The sequence below is a fragment of the Halichoerus grypus genome, chromosome 2 (assembly GCF_964656455.1).
Source record: "Halichoerus grypus chromosome 2, mHalGry1.hap1.1, whole genome shotgun sequence".
In the NCBI taxonomy this organism is placed as follows: domain Eukaryota; kingdom Metazoa; phylum Chordata; class Mammalia; order Carnivora; family Phocidae; genus Halichoerus; species Halichoerus grypus.
The window spans coordinates 139837641-139846994 of NC_135713.1; positions in this window are offsets into that span (position 1 = coordinate 139837641).

A 9354-nucleotide genomic window follows, 5' to 3' on the forward strand; every position below is an offset into this window, starting at 1 on the left:
TCCCTAGCAGGGCCCTGGCAGGAGGGTGAGTCTCTCAGAGACTCCAGTTTCTTATCTCTGAACCCAGTGCACACACCCGCCTTTCTGCTTCTAGTCAGTGGATGGGGAGCCAAGGGAGCCATGTCCCAGGTGGGTGGAGAACATTCTGTGCCTCTTCCATCCTTAGAGGCTGTGTGCCTGCCTTCCCTTTCTTCCTTCATTAATGTCTGCTTAGATTTTATTTATTTATTTGTCAGAGAGAGAGAGAGCACAAGCAGGGGGAGCAGCAGAGGCAGAGGGAGAAGCAGACTCCCCACCGAGCAGGGAGCCCGATGCGGGGCTCGATCCCAGGACCCTGGGATCATGACCTGAGCCAAAGGCAGACGCTTAACTGACTGAGCCACCCAGGCGTCCCGTCTGCTTAGATTTTAAATTCTGTTCTGGCCCCACCAGTGCTTTAGGTGCTGGAGTCACCAGACTGTGATTCTCAAACAGAAAAGCACAGGCTTTCCATGCTGAGGCTGAGAAGAGCCTCTAATAGATCATAGGATGACTTGGAAAATTGTTAATGGCCTAAAACCTTTCCATGACATTGGACAGGGCCTAAGGTTTTGATTCCAACACAGCAGTGCCCCACCTATCATGACTAGCCTCATTAATTTGTTGGGATGATCCATTTCTTTTCTCTTTAAAGTGCTGCATAACGTATATTTACTTGTTCTAATTAAAGTCAATGAAAAAAATTTTGTCTGAAGAATTAGGTGGCATGCACGGAGCTTTCCGGGAGATCAGCAAAATCAGATCTGGAAACCACTTTTCGGAGGACACTACAACTTGACCATTCTTGCAGAGCATCCACAAGGGGAAAGAACAATGGAATATTCCCCTCAAGGACTTTTCCCTTCAGGATGGAGAGAACAATTTTGCACTCTTATTTGGAACATTGGATGCTAGTGGAAATCAGAATTTTTCTGTTTTGTCTGTGCTAAGGAATTCTGTCTTTTATAAAGCACCAGGCTGTAACTGCCTGGTAATAATTTCCATCGTTATTCTCAAAACCTTGGAGGGAATTCGCAGCTAACAAATGGATTTTTGTCATCTCCGTCCATTCTCTGTTTGGCTGTTCCTTATCCACACTTACTCACCTTGGAATCTCATGCCACCTGCATACATTGTTCATTCAACAAACATCTGTCCTCTCGCACTTCAGTTATTTTTCTATTTTATCTTATTTCCCCTGTCTTTCCCTCCCTTCCAGAAGCAGTCACTCTAATATGTTCATGTATTTCTTTTTGATGGTATTCTTGAAAAATTGCTGTTTTGCATGCATATATTTTTGATTTTTTAGATGGCATTGTGTGATAGATCAAATTTCCTTTCATAGTGCTTTGGCTCAGCAGTATGTTTATTTTTATTTTTATTTTTATTTTGTTTTATTTTTAAAGATTTTATTTATTTATTTGTCAGAGAAAGAGAGAGAGCACACGTGCACAAGCAGGGGGAGAGTGGTAGGCAGAGCAAGGAGAGGGAAAAGCAGACTCCTCACTGAGCAGGAAGCCTGACGTGGGACTCAATCCCAGGACCCCGGGATCATGACCTGAGCCAAAGGCAGACACTTAACCAACTGAGCCACCCAGGCGTCCCAGCAGTATGTTTTTAGATACAGCCATACTGCCATGTAGACACTATTTCCAATTCTTGTATATTAATCATGGACCCTTTTTCTAGCTATTAGGTATAAAAGGTCAAACAAGAAAATTCATGGCTCCTCCTTCTACAGAGCTTACATTCTCATTGGATGAATACACATTAAACAAATAACAACAATCCAGTCAAGAGTCTGTCATTCATTTTTTCATTAAATATTTATCGAATGCCTTCCATATGCTACATTCATTAAGCACTGGGGATAGAGACTGGGACTGAAGAGATACCTGCCCTCATGAGGCTTACACTCCAGAGGATCAGCCAAGTCCTGTAGATCATGGCAAAGGATTTATGGTCAATGGCAAATGATTAAATGGTTTTCTGCAACAGAATGATAGAATAGGATAGGATATCTTTATTGTAGATGCCATCAGAATAATGGATCAGAGGGGAACAAGACAGGATTCAGGGGAACCAGTTCGAAGGCTGTTGCAGTGAAGCAGTTCAGAGGGGACAGTGGCTTCGGTGGGGCTGGTGGATGGAACGGGAGAGAAAGAAGAGGGTGATGTCACATACCCTGGAGAAAGAACAGGCACGATGGGCTGCTGGACTGACTGTGAGGGGTGAAGAGGAACCAGGAAGCATCTCCGGGTTTCTGGTCTGAAAACTGAGATGCAGAAGACAGGGTGCATTGAGTTTGGGGAGAAAAGCCAAGTCCTGTATGGGTCATGAACGAATGTATGAATCTGAAGCTCAGAGAAGAGCTGTGGACTGAAGATGCATTCAAGAGGCATCATATAGGGACACACTTGAAAATCATGAGTAGGGAATGCAGACAGTGGCGAGAAAACAGGGTGTGGAGAGGGCATTCCAGAGCCCAAATGAATCCCAACACTCGGAGACTGGATGGAGGAGAAAAAGCCAGCGGGAAATGCTACTGAGTGCTCAGGGAAGGTCTACTGTGGTTGAGCTACTTGGATGTCCAGATGTTTCCCTAAGTAATGACTTCAGCCAAAGCTGCTTTCGTGCAGATGTCAGGGAGGACCCCTAGGGAGAACGGTATAAGTATGGGTGGAAGTTAGGACGTTTGGTGAACGTAGGGACGAAGGAGAGGGAGTAAGGGCAAGGAAGGCAATATCTGAGAGAAAATTTTGGATGAAGAAGAAGGCTTTTTAGGTGAGCAAGACTTGGACATGATTAATACATGGTTCACAGGTGCAGAGGGACGGTGGGGAGCAGAACGCTCCTGAGAGGCATGAGGAGGGGGGATCCGAGCCTGGGGCAGGGGCAGGCTCCCCTTTGATAGTACTCATTCCACACCTTTGTCTGAATGCTACTTCACTGACAAAATAAGACAAGGGGAGGAGCTACTTTGAAGAGTTCAGTTCCAATAGATTTCACAATGAGCAGAAGGAAAGGGGCCTTGCTTCTTGAGAAGTAATTTGTTCAAAGGTCATTGTCAAAGAAACTAAGCCTCAAAACAAGAGGATATCTATAGAATTTGGCACAGAATCTGATTTTATATTGTCACAGGGCAAATTTGGGCTGGAAGAAGGCTGTCTGGTGAAGAAAATTATTCTCTCTCTTTTTGGAAAGAGCCCATAACAGGCTTTGATAGAAACCCAGAGAGATTGTGTAGCCTTTTGTGTTTGTCAAAATGCTGAAAGCTCTCTCCTTTTCCCAGCTTAAGGAGGCATACAGAACAGAAGACAGATTCTCCAGGATACATTAAATCCAGGCAAGTCCAAATAAGTAGGGGGAAATGACCAACCAAATGGGTCGAGATCAGAAGACACACTAATGCCTTCCAGCATTTAGCTGGGCACAGGCCAGGTGAATCTCCCTCTGAGACCTCACCGAGGAGTCTGAGAGGATCTAGTTCATGAATTTCTACTCAGGCCCAGGAAAAGACCACACACAAATCAAATAGTATGTATGTATGTATGTATATATGTATGTATGTATTTTAAGATTTTATTTATTTGAGAGAGAGAGCAAGCAAGAGCCAGGTGGGGGGTGGGGGGCAGAGAGAGAGGGAGAAGTAGACTCCCCGCTGAGTAGGAAGCTGGATGTGGGGCTCAATCCCACAACCCTGGGATCATGACCTGAGCCAAAGGCAGACATTTAACTGACTGAGCCACCCAGGTGCCCCTTAAATAGTATTTGATAACAGCTAAAGGATAGGAGCAACTACATCTAAATATGTTTATTTCTCTAAATCTAGACGAAAGAGCACAGATGTTTAATTTCCCTGGTCATATAGTATTCATAGTGTTTTGGCACTTTCTGAGTTGACTGCTTATACATAGTAATCAATCAAATCGCATCCCTGTTTGGTTTTTGTTGTTGTTGTTGTTGTTCTTTACACCATGGAGACATGTAAGGAGTTGGGTCGCAAAGCCAGATCCAAGAGGCCAACACTGACACAGGAGGCAGGGTAGCCCAGAGGAGACAAGACGTCTGTGCAAGGTTAGGCTCTCAAACCCAAGCTTATCAAATGGCATCGCAGGTTGTAAAGAGGGCAATGTATTACATCGCAAAGAACACCAACTTGGGAACTAGCCTTTTACTACTGGCCTGCCCCTGACATACGGCCTGACTCTGGGCAATTTACTCAGCTCCCCAAGTCATTTCACCTGCAGAGTACCCACAGGTACTCTGGAATTTTTGAGGTCTATCCTGGTTTGAAAAATCTCTTGTTCTGATGTATTAATTGGGATTAGTTTGATTCCAAGTGAAAGAAGCAGACCTCAAACTGACTTAAGTAAAACAGGGGATGAGATTTATTGGTTCATACAACTGCAAATCTATTGGCAACCCACAGAGCCCCTTCTGCGAAATGGGAAAAGGGAGTCCTGAGTGAGCATGTGGCTTGGTAAGCAATGGGAGCCTTTGTGTGAAACAAAACACAGTCCCTTCCTCTTGGTAGATGCAACCCTGCTCCCCGATGCACCACATGGATTTCAGCCCCATTGACCCCTTTGGCTGGGAACCTCCATAGTTCACAAATTGCTCAACTGTATATATATGGGTAGCCCCGAAACCAAGGGTAACTGGCATCAAGTTCAGCTGGGTCTAGGGACTCAAACACTACCACCAGGACTTACACTCACTCCTTCCTTGGGGCTCTGCTTGCCTTTTGTGGATTCCATTCATGTGTGTGTGTGTGTGTGTGTGAGAGAGAGAGAGAGAGAGAGGGACACCACGCTGGGTCACATGCTGACCCACTGGATCTGAAGGTGGGGCAGAGGTCCCATCAAACCACTCAGACTGAGAGCAGAGGAGCTCAGGGGGCTTGCTGTTCCTAGAGTAAGGGTGTGGATGGTGAGCTGGGAAAAATAATCCTTGTCTTTTTATGTATCTCCGTAGCTCTCAATCAGCTGACCAAGTAGTCTTAGAAGAGCTGAGGAACCACTCCTCCTCTCCCCTGGAAGTGCTTACATTAGCAAAAACCCTGGAATGACACTAGCCAATGCCGAGGATGCAGCGGTGAAATTGACGTGTTTGTGTTTGTACGTTGCTGGGGCATCATGAATTGGCACAAGGCTTTGGAAAACTATCCGGCAATTTTGACCAACAGGAATATAAACTGCTGTGTCATGGGACCCGAGAACTTATCCTAGAGAACTAACTCAAACTTAGAAGTTCACATGTGCAAGAACCTCTATTCAACATTATCTATGATAACAAGTTAGAAATGGACAGAATCAATCACAAGGGAACAGGTAAGTGAATTATAACGTAGCAACTGAATGAAACATTGAGTGGCCATTAAAACAACAACTGTGAAGAGTGTGTAACCAGGATGCTAAGTGAAATAAAGTATGTACAAAGTTACCTAAGCGTTTAATGACAACAGAGATGTATCAAAGCATAGAGATGTAGCCTAGGAAGGAACACCTAAAATGGAAACTGTGTTTGTGTTTACAGTGCAGGGGAGTAGGAAAGCTGTTTTGTCTTTCAATGTCTTGTGATCTTGGTACAACATTGTTTAAGAATAAATAAGATCTAGTGAGAAAATGTTTGGTGGGGGGCACCTGGGTGGCTCAGTTCGTTAAGTGTTGGACTCTTGATTTCGGCTCAGGTCATGATCTCAGTCATGAGATCGAGCCCCTCATCAGGCTCCGTGCTCAGTGTGGAGTCTGCTTGAGATTCTCTCTCTCCCTCTCCCTCTGCCTACCCACCCCCTCATATGCACATGCACTCTCTCTCATATAAATAAATCTTTAAAAACAAACAAATAGGGGCGCCTGGGTGGCTCAGTCGTTAAGTGTCTGCCTTCGGCTCAGGTCATGATCCCAGGGTCCTGGGATCGAGCCCCACATCAGGCTCCCTGCTCAGCGGGAAAGCCTGCTTTTCCCTCTCCTACTCCCCCTGCTTGTGTTCCCTCTCTCGCTGTGTCTCTCTCTGTGAAATAAATAAATAAAATCTTTAAAAAATAATAAATAAATAAAATATAAATAAATAAATAAAAACAAACAAATAAACAAAAATGTTTAGGGAATGCCTGCCCCACAGCGAGGAAGAAATAAAATGTTGGCCCTCACTGTTAGGGTAATACACTGAAAACACTGAGTGTATGTTATGTAGTAAAGGATGACAGAAAGTGACTTTTTCACTTGAGCCTTGTCCTCTAACACTAAGAGGAAGCCACTTCCCTTCACCATACACACTGCCTTGTTCTAGTGAAGTAACCTCAAGTGCATTTAATGGTGTCTCCTCAGAGGTTCATGGTTGGGTCCCCTGACCTGAAGGGAGGTCTTCCTGGAAAGTTTTGCTGGGAGGCTCAGAATGTGTCAGCCTGGATTAATACTGCTCAGGGAAAGGTGAGGAAATGGGGAGGCCAGTTACACGGGAAGAGAGAAGATTAAATTGACTTTAAAAAGTTAATTTTTAATCACACAGGTCATAGATAAATGCATTCTCATCCTAGAATAAATTTAAAATAGCTAACTTCTCAGCTAAGGCTAAAGCTCAGGCTGCCATCACAAAAGACCCTAGACTGGGTGGCTCCAACAACAGACATTTATTTTCTCACAGCTCCAGAGGCTGGAAGTGCAAGGTCAAGTTCCTGCAGGGTTTCTGGTGAGGATTCTCTTCCTGGTCTGCAGATGGCTGCCTTCTCACTGTGTCCTCACATGGTAGTGGCGGCGGGGGCGGGGGGGGGGGGGGGAGAAGAGTAGGCTCTCTGGCATCACTTCCTATGGGGGCGCTAATCTCATCAGGGGGACCCCATCCTCATGACCTCATCTAATTACTTCCTTATTCCAAATACAGCCATCCTGGAGGGTTAGGGCTTCAACATAAGAACTCTGAGGGATACACACAACCAGTCCATGACCACAGTCCCCTCCTTCCCCCACCTAGATGCTTCTTCCCCAATTAGGACTCTATGATCAATTCTCAGGTACAGAAATATATCCAGACTTTCTTCTTTTAAAGAAAAAAAATAACCTATAGATTTTAGGAGGTTTATTCTGTGCAGTTTTTAAAATCTTCCTCAGTGTAGACCTCTTCAACTTGTTTTATGATGATGATGATGATGATGATGATGAATTTGCTGCATAATATTTTAAAAAAGGATTACCAGATTCTATTCACTACTTTATTATTTTTTTTCAAGTAATCTCTATGCCCACCATGGGGCTTGAACTCACGACCCCTGAGATCAAGAGTCGCATGCTCTTCCCACTGACCCAACCAGGTGTCCCCTATTAGCTACTTTAAATAACTACCACCATACTGATAAACATTTAAGTCATTTCTGATCTTTTTTCCCCAATACAGACAATTCTGCAATAAAAATCTTTACGTACATCTCTGCGCACAAAGGTGAATGCTTCTCTTAGGTAGATACTCAGAAGCTGAATTGCTGGATCACAGAATATGCACATTATCAATTTTAATAGATACTGGCTAATTGTCCTCCAAGGTGGCGCTCCCACTTACATTCTCACTAGTAATTTATGAGGCTGCTTGAGCCTCCTTGCTGACATTTGAAATTATCAAACTGGAATATTCTTTGCGAATCCCATGAGTACCCAAAATGTTATCTTATTACTTAAATTTGCATTTCCCTGTTCGATGTGAACTTGAGCATTTTCCGGGATATTTATCACCAAGTCCTAAGCATTCCCTCCTAAGTGTTGCCTCTCTATGTGTTTTAAGTCCTAAGCATTCCCTCCTAAGTGTTGCCTCTCTATGTGTTTTGACCATTTTTTTCCTATCAAATTGTTTATCACTGTCCTCTTCAATCTGTATGACTCCTTCATATGTATGCAAATCCTTTGTCTGTTAGTTAGGTTGCAAATATTGTCTCCCAATCTGCCAACTGCCTTTTTATTTTATTTATGGTACATTTTGCCTTATGAAAGTTTTTATTTTGGAAATAGTCAAAATTTCTGATTTTTTCCTTAGACAACTTCGCTTTTAGTATTATGAAAAGGCCTTTTCCGTGCCAAGACCATAAGTACATATACTCTTATATACTCGTTTAACTCTCTCATATTTTTTTCTTGTACTTTTAGGTCTTTAATCCATCTGGAATTTATTTTCAAAAATGATGTGAGGTAGGAGCTAACTTTGCTATTTTCCAAATGGATGGTCAGTTGTCCCAGTGCAAGGAGTTGATTCTTTGGGGGGGGGGGGCAGAGGGAGAGAGAGAATCTCAAGCAGGCTCCATGCCCAGCACAGAGCCAGATATGGGGCTCCATCTCACAACCCTGAGATCATGACCTGAGCCAAAATCAACAGTCAGACATTTAACAGATTGAGACACCCAGGTGTCCTGGGAGCTGACTCTATTTGTAGGGAGCATAAGCTCCAAGATGAGAAAACACTTTTCTATCTCACTGTCTCTGGATTCAGCTCAAGAGGAAATGAGCTGGTATATACAGCTCTCCACAAGAACAGGACCATACACTTGGAAGCCGTGGGGCTCAGGGCTCATTTCTTCATGCAACAGACATAGGTTATAAGTGATATTTTTATTTTTATTTTTTTTAAGATTTTATTTATTTATTTGAGAGAGAGAGAATGAGAGACAGAGAGCATGAGAGTCGAAGGGAGAAGCAGACTCCCCGCTGAGCAGGGAGCCCGAATGCGGGACTCGATCCCAGGACTCCAGGATCATGACCTGAAGCAAAGGCAGACACTTAACCAACTGAGCCACCCAGGCTCCCTATAAGTGATATTTTAGTAAGTTAAACATTAAACCTGAATTGAAAGATCATTTCAACACTGATGCTTCTTCTCAAAAGCAAATCATCTTTTCTAGAAATTAAATCAGCAACTCCTGCTTTTTCTCTTTTATAATTAAGATTTTCCTCAAATTTGGGTTTTGGTTGAATGAGCACACATTTACATTTAAAGAATTTTCTGAATTTGCACTAGAGCAAGATTCACCATAATGCTACACACATTTTGAACCAGACGCTATTTTGTCAAGTTAGCAACAGCCTTAAACACCACATGCCTCAAGGAAGTTGTGGGCTTCCATGTGTTTCTCAAAAGGGCTGGAACAGGGAACCGAGTGCATGTGACATGCACACTTCCTTCGCCCGACTGCTCAGTGAGGCTAGTAGAGACCTGGGTTTGAATTCTGCCTTACCCACCTTACAACCACAATGCTTTGGCCATATTTTCTTTTATTCTTTTTAAGATTTTATTTATTTATTTAACAGACAGAGAGAGCACAAGCAGGGGGAGAGGGAAGCAGAGGGAGAAGCA